This window comes from Chionomys nivalis, chromosome 9 (assembly GCF_950005125.1).
Source record: "Chionomys nivalis chromosome 9, mChiNiv1.1, whole genome shotgun sequence".
Classification (NCBI taxonomy): domain Eukaryota; kingdom Metazoa; phylum Chordata; class Mammalia; order Rodentia; family Cricetidae; genus Chionomys; species Chionomys nivalis.
The window spans coordinates 52,734,547-52,749,231 of NC_080094.1; positions in this window are offsets into that span (position 1 = coordinate 52,734,547).

Here is a 14,685-nt window from a genome sequence, read left to right on the forward strand (position 1 = left end):
CAAAGTCCTCTATCTCTTCTGAACTAGGCTTATAGCCAAGTGACTCTTAACACCATTGCTCACAGCAGGTATCATTCAGTGCTCCGGAGAATGACTGCATTATTATTATTATTAATTATTATTCGTGTTTAAGCAAAGTTACTGGGTTTCACCTGTGTAGGCAGGAGGTGGATTTGCTACTCCCGGTCAAGAACTTTGAATAGTATAAATCCTCAAGAACACAAACTAATTTAGTGTATTTATTCAAACCGGCTGATAGTTTTGAGACAGGAAGACTTCTCATCTTTGAATAATTGTTTCCCTGCTTCCTGTGTATTTCAAAAATAAAGTTTATCTGCTTCCAAAAAATATTGTACCTTCACCGAGGGATATCTCTTTTATATTGTACAAAAAACCCAACACAGAACTGTTACTATTTGGTTCGCATCAAAGTTGAACTGTTAGCCTGGAAGGTTCGTTTTGTCTGTAATTAGAGCACTTGGGAGGTTGAGTAAGGGGTTCAAAGCCGGCTTGGACTGTGGACGAAGTGGATGTCTCAAAAAGTTGAACTCCTGACTTCAGAAGATCCGAGAAGTCTTCTCCACTTTGGCAAGATTAAGTCAGGTCAAAAATGGAATTTAAAAGAATTATTACATTTACTTACGGGAGGGGGCATGCGTGCCGTTGCACGTGCGTAGAGATCAGAAGACAACTTGCAAGAGTGAGTTCCCTCCTCGGAAGTGGGTCCTGGGGATTGAACTCCAGACTGTGCAGCTCGGCAGCAAGTGCCCTTTCCTTCTGCGTCCTCTCACGGCCCCCAGATTGGAAATCGTAACCATTTATTCTACTAATATTAGCTACGTGTTATCTCAGCCAGTAGTTGAAAATCCCCTAAATGCTATTAACTGCTTAAAGTACTGCTCTTCCCAAGGATGTTGTCTTTTTAACTGGGATTTGACAGCTCTACATTATATGAAACGCACTGGGAATTGCTGAGCTGACACTTAAAGGACTCTTCCTCCCCCGTAGGACCCCCACCCCACCCCACAGTTACCTCCTCAACCTATTCCCTTAACAGTGAGTCTAATCTAGAAATCACCAAGAGAGCATATAAGTGAATCCAGATAGCCAGTTTATGAGTTAGGTATTAACCAATTAAGGCAGACATCAGTTCTTTTTTTTTTTTTTTTTTTTCCGAGACAGGGTTTCTCTGTGGCTTTGGAGCCTGTCCTGGAACTAGCCCTTGTGGACCAGGCTGGTCTCGAACTCACAGAGATCCGCCTGCCTCTGCCTCCCGAGTGCTGGGATTAAAGGCGTGCGCTACCACCGCCCGGCCATACATCAGTTCTTTAAGTCAGGTTATGAAGATTAACCCCAATGGTGAAATACGCGGACTGTGTGTATTCCTCGGTATGATGTGGTGCTGGCAATGCCCCACAGTTCTCTTGAAAACTCAACACCAGTCTGATGATGAGACAAACATCTGACAAATCCACGTGGAGAGACATTCTCCAAAGTCCCTAAACAACGGTTCTCAAAGCTGTCAGGTGGGCTTAGTGGTAAAGTGCTTCTCTGGGTTTGATCCCCCAACACCTCAAAAAGAAAGCAGATTTAATAATTTTATCTTATCATGTCTATATCATCCCTTTTATCTTTTCAACGTAGATTCTAACCTTTTAACCTATCTGTATCCTTCTTTTTTTGCTTTTCAAAACAAGAACTCTGAATTCAATCTCCTTTGTCCTACTTTCTTCCTGACCAGAAGCAATAACAATTTGTAACTACCACCACCCCAAAATATGGCAAGTATCCATAACTCACTGAATGACCAAAAGACACTCACCCCCCCCCCCTTGGGAACGTAAGCATCATATATTCTTAAATTTACTTCCTGCTGTCTGGAGGGTGGGGGGGCAATAGCATCTTTAGGGGATCATGAAAACAAAATTTTTGGTTAATTGCCAGGTCCTAAGAGCGGTAGCTTTACCATTTGTTGTCCAGTCTCTGAGTAATGGGAAAGTGCAGGGCTTGCCTTACGTCCTGGCTAGAGTAGTCTATTAGGTTGGATCATCTCAGCTAGCCACCTCAAAACTCTTCTGAGCAGTTTGTAGTCCAAAGCCGATCTGTAGGTGGTGTTTCTCAGCCTAATGGTGTTATCATAGTCTTGGAGGAATCGTTGTTATGGGATTCCCATTCTCCTTTGGGAGACTTCAAAGATTGCTGTTAGGTGTGCTCATGGTTCACTGCAGAAAACTGATAGAGACTCAAACTCAAAATTATGTACAGGAAGGGAGAGAAAACCTTTTTCTAAAATTAGTTAGTACTCTATATGACCATTAATATCATGACAAAAGTCTACTATATACACATATGTATTAATATTATACCTTAAGAAAAGCAATTAAAGAATCAATATAAAATCATAGGATTATGAGATTAGTACCAATAAAATAGTCCTTAAATATTTGTTTTTCTTCTGTCCCATGTCAGGTGGCTCTTCTGATGTAAGACAGAGATTTTGGATTTCACTTTTATAAGCATGCTTTGGGTTAGAGAAGGAGAGAGCCACACTCCAACTCCAAGGCCAGGTTTAATTTTTAATTAGACCGGGACTACAAAAAGACCATTCGCATTATATGTCTGTAGCAGAAACAAAGATTTGGGAAGATATATAAAATTTTACCCTGTTGGAAATGTGATATACCAATAGGCCAATTAATTTTCTTTCTCTTTCTTTCTTTCTTTCTTTCTTTCTTTCTTTCTTTCTTTCTTTCTTTCTTTCTTTCTTTCTTTCTTCCTTCTTTCCTTCCTTCCTTCCTTCCTTCCTTCCTTCCTTCCTTCCTTCCTTCCTTTCTTTTTTTTTTTAATTTTCGAGACAGGGTTTCTCCGTAGCTTTTTGGTTCCTGTCCTGGAACTAGCTCTTGTAGACCAGGCTGGCCTCAGACTCACAGAGATCCGCCTGCCTTTGCCTCCCGAGTGCTGGGATTAAAGGTGTGTGCCACCACCACCTGGCAATTTATTCTTTTTCTTGAGACTTTTTTTTCCTGGATGATTTGTCCCTTTTCTTCAGAAGTCTCATTTGTCCAGCTGTCTTCAAATTCCTTAGCTGGACACCTTTATTCTCTTGAATAAGACAGGAACAAAACCCTTCCCCAACCCTAATTCTGGGGAGATTCTCTTTTGGCAAGTTATATCTGATCAAACGGAAAGCATTGTTAGTTTTATAGGTTAGTTAGAAGTGAACAGCTAAGGAGCTTAGTGAGCTGGCATCTCTTCTAATCAAGAGGTGTCTATTGTTCAGATCAAATCTCTGTTTGTCTTTGGTTTTTTGAGACAGGGTTTCTCTGTGTAACAGCCTGAGCTGTCCTGCAACCAGCTCTTATAGGGCACATTGGACTCAAACTCATAGAGATCCGCCTGTCTCTACCTCCCAAGTGCTGGATTAAAAGAGTGAGCACCACTGCCTGGCCTCAAATCAAATCTTTGTCAATTTTGTTGGTATTAACTTTTCTTTTGCCTTAGGAACAAAAGCAAAACTCCTCTCCCAACATAACACATGTCCTGGTTTCCATTCTGAGGTAGTACATCTTTAAAGTATGCCAGCTGATTTAATTTCATAGATTTTTCTGCTAGCCAATGTCTCTTTGCAGCTGTTGTTCCTTTCTCACTAGCATTTAGAAAATTCAAAGTTAATGAAGCATTATGCAATCGATTTCTGGGGGTCTTTATCATCCCTTTTTGTTTATTTAACCTCTTCTTTAGAGTTCAATTTGATCTTTTTGTAACTGCCTGCCCTGTAGGATTGTGTGGTATACCTGTAATATGCTTTATAATAAGCAAAAAAAAAACCCTCTTTCCTTTTCTTAGAGGCATGCTGGAGCATTGTCTGTCTTTATTTGTGCAGGTATACTATGATGGCCATAACTTCTAGCAAATGTGTGATTACCAAATCAACTTTATCCAAACTCAAGGCAGATGCTCACTGAAAACCTTAATAGTTATCAATGGTGTGGTGTACGTATTTTAGTTTTCCAAATTCTACAAAATGGAGCACATCCATCTGCCAAATTTCATTCCTTTGAGTACCCTTTGGGTAACTTCCTGAGGGTAGTGGTGTTTGGTTGTATAAAGAACAAGTAGAACATTTCTGTTTTCGCGTGTTGGAAAAGTTTATTTTTTTAAACCTTTCCTATTGACATGATTTTTTAAAGTGAAATTCTGAGGCCTTCAGCACATTTACAATCAACAGTTAATTGATTTCTACATTACCTCATGCTAGAGAACCTGGTAGACCCATATGAGATCAGATGTGTGTTATGGATATGGGATGATGCCTATTCCTGATTATATCTTATAATTGAATAAATAGTAAAGTCAGTTCTGTATCATCTGGTATAAACTCAGTGGTTTCAATAGTTGAAACAACTTTCAGCAATTGTAAATTGGTAACTATGTTGAAAGTTTCTTTAAAATCCCTTAGTACCATGAGAATAGCATATAATTCTGACTTTTGGACATAATCATAAGGGCTTTGTTCCACATTACTGGAATTTTCTGATTTGTAACCTGCCTTTCCTGATTTATTTGCATCAGTATAGGAAGTAGGGGCTCCAGTTATTGGCGTGTTCTGCACAATGTGAGAAAGTATCCAATTAATTCTCCTTATAATTTTCTTGCTTTTGGAATAGTTGTTGTTAACCTTCCCCCCCCCCAAATTGCTACAAGCTCTTTGCCATGTTTCACTTTCTTACCATAATTTGTCAATTTCATCATTATTAAAGGTACTATAATTTTTGCTGGTTCTATTCCTGCTAATTGATCAAGTCTCAATTTTCTTCTTATAATTAACTCAGAGACGTTTTCCACATAAGTTTTTAATTTTTTATTTGTTTTAGGTGGTAAAAGATCCATTCTAAGATCATAACTTCACCCTGCATTAAAATTCCTGTAGAGGAATGTTTGGAGGGCAACACAATTAGAATGAAGTTAAGATTCGGATCCACACCATCCACATGTGTCTTCTGCAATTTCTTTTCAATCAAAGTCAATTCTCTCTGTTTCACCTGATAATATTTTGGGACTATTTAAATCCTTGTCACCATCTAAGGTTTTATTTAAATTAATCAGGTCATCAGGACCCATCCTAATAGTAGTGCTCTGTAGATCAGAAATGTCTTCCTAGCAATCTTTGGAAGCTATTAGGAGTTTGCAATTAATCTCTCCTAATTTTTACCTTTTGGGTCTATTTTTTGTAAATCTATTATATAGCCTAAATAATTAATAGAATCTCCTCTTTGTATTTTTTTCAAGAGCACTTTCTAATCCCCAACAAGGCAAAAATTTCTTTACTTCTTCAAACATTCTTCCTAAAGTATCCACAGTCCACATTTGAATCAGATACCAAAATGTTGTCCGTGTAGTGATAAACTATAGATTGAGGAAACTGCTTGTGTATCATTTCCACTGACTGACTTACAAAATACTGGCACAGAGTGGGGCTATTTAACATTCCCTGTTAAATAGAATCTTCCATTTATATTGCTTAGCAGGCTGAGAATTATTATAAGTAGCCACTGGAACGGGAAATTTTTCTCTGTTTTTTTCTTGTAAAGGTATAGTGAAGAAACAATCCTTTAAATCAATAACTATAAGAGGTCATCCTTTAGGCGATAGGGAAGGCAGAGGAATGCCAGACTGTAGAGAGCTCATTGACTGAATCTCCTTATTAACAGCTTTTAGATCTGTTACCATCCTTCATTTTCTAGATTTCTTTTTAACAACAAATACAAGAGAATCCCAAGGGCTGTTTGATTCTTCAATGTGCATCTAGTTGCTCCTGTACCAGCTGTTCTAAAGCCTACAGTTTCTCTAATGTTAAAGGCCATTGCCTAAGCCATACAGGTTTGTCTGCCAACAAAGGTAGGGTTGATGGTGCCTAGAATTATTAGCAGCTATGGTGTCCTGTTCTTGTACAACCTGGATGGTCAGTGACTGTTCTTTATAAAACCTTCTAATATTTTTTCAGAAACACACATTAATTTATGCTTTGTTTCTATATAGGAGAAATGTTAATCTGAGTATCCAATGCCATAATAAATCACATTCCCACAAGTTCATTGCTATGTTAGCCACATACTGTTTTTTTTTTTTGTTTTTTTGTTTTTGTTTTTTTTTGTTTTTCGAGGCAGGGTTTCCCTGTGGTTTTGGAGCCTGTCCTGGAACTAGCTCTTGTAGACCAGGCTGGTCTCGAACTCACAGAGATCCGCCTGCGCCACATACTGTTTTAATATTCCTCTATATCCTTCTGGCCCTATATATTCTACCCATCTCATGTTCTACTTTAACTGAAATAAAGTTCCAATCCCCAAAACCCAAACATTTACATTGTGAAGAGACCAATTCAGATGCCAAGATTCTGATAAAATTATTGTTACATCTCTACCTGTGTCTACTAGACTTTCAGTGACAATGTCATTTATTCTTATTTTTAATTTTGTTCATTTATAGAAGTTTTCCAAAATAATCGCTTTATGGTTTCTCCTGAACATTTTGTTCTCTCTTCTATAGCTGTTGTATTTTCCAGAGCAGTATGGTTTCTTATAATAGGCATTGAATTCTTTTTTTTCTATTTTTTTCCTCTTTTCTCTCTTTTAAAAAATGATTTATTTTTATTTTATGTACATTGGTGTTTTGACTACATGTGTGTCTGTATGACGGTATCAGACCCTCTGGAACTGGAGTTACAGACAGTTGTGAGCTGCCATGTGGGTGCTGAGAGTTGAACCTGGGTTCTTTGAAGGAGAAGCCAGTGCTCTTAACCACTGAGCCAATTCTCCAGCCCCTTTTCCTCCTTCTTAAAATAGATTTTGTTGAGCTCTACATTTTTCTCTGCTCCCCTCCCTTCCTCTCCCCTCCCCTTCAACCCTCTCCCATAGTCCCCATGCTCCCAATTTACTCAGGAGATCTTGTCTTTTTCTACTTCCCATGTAGATTAGATCCACTTATGTGTATCTTAGGGTCCTCATTGTTGTCTAGGTTCTCTGGGATTGTGATCTTTAGGCTGTTTTTCTTTGTTTTATGTTTAAAAACCACTTATGAGTGAGTAGATATGATAATTGTCTTTCTGGGTCTGGGTTACCTCATTCAACATGATGTTTTCTAGCTCCATCCATTTGCCTGAAATTTCAGGATGTCATTAATTTTTTTCTGCTGTGTAGTACTCCATTCTGTAAATGTACCACATTTCCCTTATCCATTCTTCAGTCAAGGAGCATTTAGGTTGTTTCCAGGTTTTGACTATGACAAACAATGCTGCTATGACATAGTTGAGCACACATACTTGTGGCACAATTGAGCATCCTTTCAACATATACTCGAAAGTGGTATTGCTGGGTCTTGAGGAAGGTTGTTTCCTAATTTTCTGAGAAATTGCCATACTGATATCCAAAGTGGCTGTGCCAGCTTGCACTCCCACCAGCAACGCAGGAGTGTTCCCTTTAGCCTACAACCTCTCCAGCATAAGTTGTCATCAGCGTTTTTGATCTTGGCCATTCTTACAAGTGTAAGATGGAATCTCAGAGTTGTTTTGATTTGCATTTCTCTGATGACTAAGGATGATGAACATCTCCTTAAGTGTCTTTCAGCCATTTTAGATTCCTCTGTTGAGAGTTCTCTGTTTTGGTTTGTACTCCACTTTTTAATTGGATTATTTGTTCTTTTGGTGACCAATTTCTTTAGTTCTTTGTATATTTTGGAGATCAGTCCTCTGTCTGATGTGGGATTGGTGAAGATCTTTTCCTATTCTGTGGGCTGTCATTTTGTCTTGTTGACCATGTCCTTTGCTTTACAGAAGCTTTTCAGTTTTGGGAGGTGTCCCATTTATTAATTGTTTCTCTCAGTGTCTGTGCTGCTAGGGTTATATTTAGGAAGTAGTCTCCTTTGCTAATACATTCAAGTGAACTTCCCACTTTCTCTTCTATGAGGTTCAGTGTAGCTGGCTTTATGTTGAGGTCTTTGATCCATTTGGACTTGAGTTTTGTGCATTATGATAGATATGGATCTATTTTCTTTCTTCTACATGTTGGTATCCAGTTACGCCAGCACCATTTGTTGTATATGCCTCCTTTTTCCTATTTTATATTTTTGCTTCTTTGTCAAAAATCAGGTGTTTGTAGGTGTGTGGATTAATATCTGGGTCTTCAATATTCAGTTCCATTGGTCATCCTGTCTGTTTTTATGCCAATACCAGGCTGTTTTCAGTACTGTAACTCTGTAGTAGAGTTTGAAGTCAGGGATTGTGATGCCTCCAGAAGTTCTTTTATTGTACAGGATTGTTTTGGTTTATCAAACTGGATTTTTTGCTTTTCCATATGAAGTTGAGTACTGTTCTTTCGAAGTCTGTAAAGAATTTTGCTGGGTTATTTGTAATAGCCAGAACCTGGAAGCAACCTAGATGCCCTTCAATGGAAGAATGGATGAAGAAAGTGTGGAATATATACACATTAGAGTACTACTCTGCGGTAAAAAACAATGACTTCTCGAATTTTGCATGCAAATGGATGGAAATAGAAAATACGATCCTTAGTGAGGTAACCCAGACCCAAAAAGAAGAACATGGGATGTACTCACTCATAATTGGTTTCTAGCCATGGATAGGGGCCACTGAGTCTATAATTTGTGATCCTAAAGAAGCTAAACAAGAGGGTAAACCCAAGGAAAAACATATAGATATCCTCCCAGCTATGGGAAATAGACATGACTGATGGGCAAAAAATTGGAATCTTGGGGGTGGGGTGGGATGGGGATGAGGGGTGATGGGGAGAGAAAAGTGTGAAGGAGAGGATGAGGGGAACTGGGGGAATTGGGGTGATTGGGGATAAAGGAAGGTTGGATAGGGGAGCAGGGAAACTCATACCTTAGGTAAGGGAGCCACCTAAGGGGTGGCAAGAGACTTGAACTTGGAATGGCTACCAGATGCCCAGGGCAATGTCCCCAGTTAGTTCATTGGGGCACCTGAGGATAGGGAACCTGAAATGAACCTATCCTATAATCATACTGATGAATATCTTGCATATCGCCATAGAACCTTCATCTAGCGATGGATGGAGATAGAGCCAGAGACCCACACTGGAGCACCGGACTGAGCTCCCAAGGTTATAATGAGGAGCAGAAGGAGAGAGAACATGAACAAGGAAGTCAGGACCATGAGGGGTGCACCCAACCACTGAGACAGTGGGGCCGATCTATTGGGAGCTCACCAAGGTCAGCTGGACTGCTACTGAAAAAAAACATGGGATAAAACCGGACTCTCGGAATGTGGCGGACAATGAGAGCTGACGAGAGGCCAAGGAGAATGGCACAGGAACTTTCAACTGGCGATAGATCGAGAGAGAGACAGAGACCCAAATTGGAGCAACGGTCTGAGCTCTTAAGGTCCAAATGAGGAGCAAAAGGAGGGAGAACATGAGCAAGGAAATCAGGACCACGAGGCGTGCACCCACCCACTGTGACAGTGGAACTGATCTATTGGGAGCTCTTCAAGGCCAGCTGGACTGGGACTGAATAAGCATGGGTTGAAACTGGACTCTCTGAACATGGCGGACAATGAAGGCTGATGAGAAGCCAAGGACAATGGCACTAGGTTTCGATCCTAATACATGAACTGGCTTTGTGGGAGCTTAGCCTGTTTTGATGCTCACCTTCCTGGGCCTGGATGGAAGTGGGAGGACCTTGGTCTTCCTGTAGGGCAGGGAATTTGGACTGCTCTTCAGTATCGAGAGGGAGGGGGAATGGACTGGGGGGAGGAGAAGAGGAGTGGGGATGGGGGAGGGGAGTGGGGGGAGGGGGCAATGTGTGGGAGGAGGGGAGGGAAATGGGAAACGGGGAGCAGTTGGAAATTTTAATTAAAAAAGAATAAAAAAAAAAAAAGAATTTTGCTGGGATTTTGATGGGCACTGCATTGAATTTGTAGATTGCTTTTGGTAATATTCCATTTCTACTATGTTAATTCTACCTACCCAAGAGCGTGGGAGATCTTTCCACTTTCTGGTGTCTTCTTTAATTTCTTTCTTCAAATATTTAAAGTTCTTGTCATACAAGTCTTCCACTTGCTTGGTTAGAGTTACTCCAAGATATTTTATGCTATTTGTGGCTATTGTGAAGGATGATGTTTCTCTGATTTCTGTCTCAGCCCATTTACCACCCGTGTAAAGGAGGGATACTGATTTTTTGAGTTAATCTTGTATCCTGCTACATTGCTGAAAGTGTTGATGAGCTGTAGAAGTTCCTTGGTAGAATTTTTGGGATTGCTTATGTAAACTATCATATCAGCAAACAGTGAGAGCTTGACTTTTTCTTCTCCGATTTTAACCTCTTGATCTCCTTTTGTTGTCTTCTTGCTCTAGCTCAGACTTCAAGAACTATATTGAATAGATTTGGAGTCAAGATTAAGAACTCTCAGCTCCTTCTCCAGCACCTTGTCTGCCTGCGTGCTGCCTTGCTTCCCACAATGACAATAATGGACTAAACTTCTGAACTGTGAGCAAGCCACCACAATTAAATATTTTTCTTGATAAGAGTTGCTGTGGTTATGGTGTCTGTTCACAGCAACAGAAATCTTAATGAAGACAGAAATGCTTTACAGTTTGATAAAGGCTACTAGGTCATTGTTACTGAAGTATTAAAAACAACCAACCTACAGATTAAAGGATCTGTCAGTCTCTGCACTAAAACAACCAGTTTTCCACTGCAGAGCTTATCTGAGAATTGGAAGAAAATTTTCTGACATGTGAATCACCTGTCTATGTCTTAGTTAATTTATCTATTGTGGTAAAACATCATGAGCAAAAGCAACTTGTAGAGGAAAGGATTTATTTCAGTTTATAGCTATTATTACAGCCCATCCCTAAGGGACTTTAAGGCAGGAACCTGGAGCTAAAGCAGAATCCACTGAGAAGTGCTGCTTACTTGCCTTTTTACAGGTATGATCAGCCTGCTCTCTTATAAATCCTAGAACCAGCTGCTCGGGGATGGCACCACCCACAGTGGGTAAAGCCTTCCCACATCAATCATTAATCATGAAAACTTCTGATGGACTTGTCGACAGGCAAATCTGATAAAGGTGTTTTCTCAGTTAAGATGCCCTCTTCCCTTGGTTTGCGTCTATGTTTATGTCAAGTTGACAAGAACCAACGATCAAAACCTGATTACAGGAGCTATGTATGATATACCTGGAAGCATAATTAAAAAGTAGTATGCCATATAACTTAGGTTTAGCCAAACATTTCATCAAATCTTTCACGATATGCTTGCAGAACTATGAAGAAATAAAAAAGAAGTTCATACCTTCTTAGTTTTGTAACAGCAAAACAGCTACCCAATTTTCTACTTTCCTCATTGCTGAACTAGCATATTAGAATTAATCTTGGCTCCACATATCAAGGAAAATATACAAAAATCAGTTAAACAACAAAGAATTTGCATCTCTTTCCCATAAAATAATTTCAAAAGCAAGGTTGGGGTATAACTCTGTGGTAGAACTCACACTTAGCACACATGAGGTCCCTAGTTCAATCTCTAGCATCAATAACTAAACAAACTCCCCCAAAGCTGGGTGTCAAGACTAGTATGGCAGGCTCCTCCCACTCTGCTCTCTTAGTTTCCTACTGGGTCATCCTCATTTTTATCTCTTATCATGACATTCTTCATCTAAGAAACAGGGGAAAGGATAACAGTTCACCCCAACTTTTAAGATTTTTTTCATGTATACATACAAGTCCCTTTACTTCTCATTAACCCAAAGTTAGTCACACATAGCCTCAGAGACCAAGAAGGCAGGGTAATACGGTCATATGATGTTCACAGTTGAAAACAGGATTTTTCCAAACTCCCTTCTTTAGACTATACAGTCTCCCTGTATAGCCCACGCTGGCCTTGAATACATAATCCTCCTGTCTCAGTCTTCAGAATTGTTGAAATTAGAGGTGTACCCAAGGAGACCACAGTTTTTGTTTCTTTAATTTTGTTTTTTTGAAATAGACTCTCACTGTGTGCCCAAAACTAGCTTGGAACTCACTACAATGCTCAAGCTGGCCTCAAGCTCACAATTCTCCTCCCTCAGCCTTGCAAGTGCTGATATTAAAAGCCTGGCTCACCATGTCTGACTATGACAATATTTGGGGTTAGGGATGCTTGGAAGTGACACTCCAGCCTCATGCACGTCTGGCAAGTGCTCTACCACTGAACCACACCCCAGCTACATTTTTATATGACTGTAATCCAGACCCTACCAAACTTCACAGCCCAATTTTTCATCATATCCCTATGCCTTGAGGATATCTTGTTTTCTAAGTGGAAGTCTATTTCTGTTGTTTGCTATTCTTCTTACATTAGAATGCATCTCCAACTTCCTTTCATTTTTAACAACCATCGATTTGTGAATTTATTCATTCTCAATACCAGTGATACAAATTTCTCACATACCCACATGATGTTGATTATAATGTAAATACAATCATTGACTGAAAACATATTTAACTGAAAATTTATTATGAAGTAAATAATATTTCTAAATAAAAAATTTTAAATCATAGTATTTTTACTTGAGAACTACTTTATTCAAGTCTTTATGCTATGGCGTATGCATGCAGAATAAAAATTAATGACTCAAACAGCTATTGATTGTCTACCATGTGTCAGAAGCACTGTTAGTGGAATGAGATGGATGGGATACAGTAGAGGAAGAAAGGCCCTATTTTTATTTATATATCTATTCATTTACTTATTTTAGTATATCTGAGGAAAGGTCTCCTGTATCCCAGATTGTGTAACCTAGGATGACTCTGCCCTCTTGTTTCTCTTGCTTCCCCTACCAACTGCTGCTTGGATTATAGGCACATGCCACCACACCCAGATTTCTAGTTTTATTGATGTTTATTTATCTATTTTTTTCTTATTCACTTTTCAATGGCAGCCCTTCTGGACTGGAGAGATGTCAGAGGTTAAAAGCACTTGTTACTTTTGCTTTTGGAGTTTGGGTCCCAGCACATGTGTCAAGCAGCTTACAACTCTAGCTCCAGGGGAGCTAATGCCTTATTCTGGTTTCCAAGGACACACATGCACAACTGCACATGGACACATAAGTGTGCAAACACACACACATGCACACACACACCACATACATACACATGCACACCACACACACGCACACACACACACACACACGTGCGCACATACACAAAGCAAACTTTTAGAAAAGAAATATTCTTCGGAAGACCCCAGATTCCAATCAGAAACAACTCAGTTTTCTTCTCGACAAGCATTTTAACATCTCTCTGCTGCTCACCTGTAGAAATGACAATGGTGTTACTGTGCTTCCACAGAACAGCTTCTCATGATATATCAGACTGAAGCAGGTTAACTGTTGTGACAGATCAGACTGCAGAAAGTTCATAGCTGTTTTTCTTCAGGACTGTTTACTTCTTTCCAATGTCTTTGGAATGTGTGTGTGTGTGTGTGTGTGTATACTAGGGAATCACACCCAGAGCTTTGCACATTCTAGCTATATTTCTAGCTCTGACGTATGTTTAAAACACTCTTTTAAACAGGACAGGAAAGGAATTTGCAGGTTATTTTGTCTAAAATGTCCACTTGATAATTGAAGTCTGGAGGCCTAGTGTGACTGTTCAACATTATTCTATTTTGCTACGCAAAGGCAGGTCAAGGACAGGAAACAAGCTTCTGCACGAATCGGCATTGTTTTGCAATGCAAAGGCAGGTCAAGGTTAGGAAACAAGCTTTTGCACGAAGCGGCATTGTTTTGCCACGCAAAGGCAGGTCAAGGTTAGGAAACAAGCTTCTGCACGAAGCCGCATTGTTTTGGAAATGCTCATAGAGAACAGTACGGCACTGTTGCCTCTCCACACTTGCACATTAATGTGTCTTGACTCTTTACTTAGCTACAAAACTCCAGAGTCTCTTTTCCCTATTTCTCACTTAGTAGGTAGATCACAGAGTAGCCTGTGGTATTGTGGCACTTAGTAGGGGTTAAATAAATATTTCTCATTGGTAAGTCATTACTTGTCAACATTTTTTCCCCAAAACATAATGATAGGATTGGAGAGATGATCAATGATTAGAGTACTTGCTGCTCTCCCAAGGGACCTGAGTTCAGCTCCCAGCCTCCTGTGACTCCAGCAGTCTCCAGGATCCCTTCCTAGCCTCCTTGGGCACAGCACTGACACTCACATGCAGACACAAGTGCATACATATAATTTAAAAATACATATCTTTGAAAAATAATGGTTTGTGTCCCTTAACATTTGCTTCTATTCCTTTTCAGCTTTTAAAAGCCAGACTTCGGTTCTCGGCAACCAATGAAAAGACAGCCATGCCTCTGCACAGACTGCTGCAATATATTTTTTTCTGGGCCTGGCAGAAAACCCAAGATTTCTGCCCTATTTTTTTGTTCTCTGCACCACAGTTCATCTAATCTTCTTGTGGAGACTTTCTCTGTGAGACATTGTTCTGTCGAGTGACCCAATTAAACACGTGCCTGTTTAATGCAATGGGACTTTATGTGGAATCGGTTCCATACAATTAGCCTGTACATTTCCAAACTACTTCTGCTTACACCCCCCCCCCCCAACATTCCCTCTTAGCGCGCTTGCTACAGTAGCTAAGCTGGCTCACATTAAGTCCTCCCCCATT